A 3,321-nucleotide genomic window follows, 5' to 3' on the forward strand; every position below is an offset into this window, starting at 1 on the left:
CTAGCAAAGGACACAAATCAGTCACTTCATCTATAAAAAGGTGCCAACAACAATCGAATTTTAGTTTCATTCTGGCTTTGTAAACTAAGTTCTAACTACAAATAGGTTATTAAGATGAGACATGATTGACATCAGCACTGGTCTAACAATGATATATTTATCGACATAAATAACTGCTAAATATATACAGTTTTAAATCAACGTTAAACAACTGCAATGGAATCAAGTGACTTACCTTGCTGAGCAAATCCATTCCATATCAAGCAACAGAAGACACCAGCCCATGTGAGCAACTTTAAATTAGTCTGAAATACAAAACCAGAAGACCAAACTGTATGCTTTATCATAATGGGTAAACAAAAAAAAGTTGCATGAAACTGGAGCCATGTGACTGTTTCAGAGGACACATGGAACATGGAGCAGATGCAGATGCAAATCAAAATGATCTTAGTTGTACCAGCTGGACAGTTTTGCTCTAATACAACCATGTTTGTGGGCTAAACTATATTTAGAAGACATCAAACAGGGTAGCTTCTTAAATTATTTTGAAATACTCTTATGCTAGATAAACCAGCCAGACATGAGAAATTTGGAAACACTATTCAGTCAGCGGGTGGGGATGGCGCACAACGGGACAGGGATGGGACACACAGTCAGGATGACAGGACCCAAACCAAGCTATTAACATCCTATTAAAAAAAATTTATGCTCTGAATGTTATCAAAGAGACACTTCTATATAAAGATACCACAGAAATACAAGACAGAAACCAAGATCCTCTATTCCAGTTTCTGTTTTAAGATAAACATCAAGGCCCTTTCCAAAAATATTTTCCTTGGAATCTTCAAAGGGCATTTTACGGCCTAACTTTGTGCCTTATGCTCCAAACCAGAAATCCCCTCTCACAATGTGCAACATAAAGCACCCTTGACATAAACTCAGTCCCTTTTTTAATTCTTTAAAGAACAGAGAATTAATGGGTACCATCCTTACTAAAGAAAAAACAGTCTACCCTTTGTTCAGTGCTATAAATATTAATGAAAGCCTAGCAGAAAAAATAAACACACACAAACTACATAACCTCTATGCTTTATGAGACAAGATTTGAACGCTTATAAACCACAATTTAGGGTTACTGACTTGTCGTTTTCCCTAATTAGCAGTGAGACTTCACTTTGTACTCCAGAGCTAGGATTACATTCTGAAAAATAGGTTTCAAATACACCATTTTTTTCTAAATTTTCTTCTACTCTAATAGCAGGTAGTCAGCCAGGATCATTTGTCACATCTTTGACATTTTAGTACTACTTTAAATTCCATTTCTCCTTTATTCATTATAAGAATTCTGAGAACTTGGACCATGGCAGACAATTTCCTTGGTCATCTTAAAATGTTATTGCTAATTAAAGCCTTTCCAGTCATCCTGGAAACTTCAATATTCTTAATACCTTTTTGTTCTAAAAAATATCTTGCAACATAGCCAAGGAAAAGTGAATTTGGCAGAGTCTTTTAAAACGAACCTGTCATTTTCTAGACAATGTACTAGTATTCATACAAACAAGCAGCAAAGTGAACAATGCTTAAACCAGCACAGCACTTGAGCTTTGGTTTTCCCACACTGATTTAGGGTCATTCATGACTGTTACTTTGCACATCCAGCCAGACCTAAGAGAGAAGGGATAGCTGCTGTAAAATCTGATGGAGAAGGTTTCAAACAGAAGCCAACCCTTTGCTAACAAATTGCATCCAACAACAGTATTAGATGGTTCATATTTTTCTGATAAATCATTTTGGCCCACTTTTCTCTTCAGTGGATGCTGTACCCAGAGGGTGGGGTAGAGGAGTTTAGACATACGAGAATTAAGATAATTTCCTGTGGAATGACTTTGCTAGATGCTATGCATATGCACATATGAAATTACTGATTTAAAAAAACAAAGAAAAAATTGAACTGTGAATTATACCTTACTTAATTTTTGAGCATTACTTATTGCACATATCTAAGTCCGATTCTTCCCTCTGCCCACTGCTGCAGAGGCGATCAGTCCTTCATTCACAAAAGCTCTCTTTCATGAACTCTCTTTTGTTAAGTCTCCTCTATAAGCAATCACCTAAATCAAACCTGTGCAATCACGAACCATGATCAGAGGGGAACAAATGTTGTGACGCAACAAATGCGAGTAGGCGGAAGACAGATGAAGGAACTGAATCGAAGTTAGAGAAAGAGCAGTTTTGTGGTATAGGAGTACACCTATCAGACTAGGAGTCTGGAGGAGAAAGCCTTTGCTCAACTTCTAGGTTCCTCCTTTTCTGGTTTTACGGTAGGTATGTTTTGTGTTTAGCAAACCTTACTTCCCTCAAACGAAAAGGTATTTTGTTACTTGAGAAGCAGTTTTGCTTTAACTACAGCCCAGAACGGTGTGGACTTTTCAGTAAGGAAAAAAACTAAGCTGCTGGCATCAGTTTAGTACCGTCTTTTCTGTTAGCCAAGACGAGAAAACTATAAACAGTTCACCTTTTTAGGGCAGACTAGCAGCGGATGCACAGCAAGCCCGTGCAGGCTATATAAATAAGTCAGCAAAGATGTGACACAGTGCTAAAACTATGACTTCAGACCATTTGGAAGAGAAACGTTCCTGTGGAAATGCATCCACATGATGAATGTAGTTCTGGGCACAGATTCCCCGTAAAGTTAACAAGGAAAATGTCCTCTTCCATATATGGCTACGCCAATGCTCCCCTACAGCAAGCCGCCTGCCCTCCGACACACACTAGCTCGCTTCCTCTACCTCCGCTGCTTAATAGCTTTTCCATCTGCTGAGTTTTAGAAAAACTTGAGTGAAGATTTGCTAATTTGGATTCAATTCTGATTGTTCTTTAATCCAAACAAAGCGATGCACATCCTCAGCCTCCAAACCTCCTCCTAGCCACTGTGGGATCCTGGTCACAACAGCATCAAACACGCTCTCCTGCAAGTCACTGGCTAGTACTGTGGATTGCCCTGTTGCATATTTTTCTATTAAGGGAAAAAAACAAAACAAATAACGCCTAACTACACCAGACGGCCAAAGGAAGCCTTTGGAAACTGCTGGTAGAGCTGGAACTAAAGCCCCTGTCAGTATTCAACCACAGACAATGGAACAGAAAAGAATCCATTGTTACAAGAAATAAATTAAATTTTTTGCACAACATTTACATATTTTCTATTATACTTGTTCTGCTCTTTTTAATTAAATCCTTGAAAAATATCCCAGAATTCTTTAAAAAGTGATATCCCCCAGTCCCCAAAAAAAAGCAGCTCAAAGCTCACGAAAGGTAAGC

The sequence above is a fragment of the Leptosomus discolor genome, chromosome 6, assembly GCF_034619465.1.
Source record: "Leptosomus discolor isolate bLepDis1 chromosome 6, bLepDis1.hap2, whole genome shotgun sequence".
Taxonomy (NCBI): Eukaryota; Metazoa; Chordata; class Aves; order Leptosomiformes; family Leptosomidae; genus Leptosomus; species Leptosomus discolor.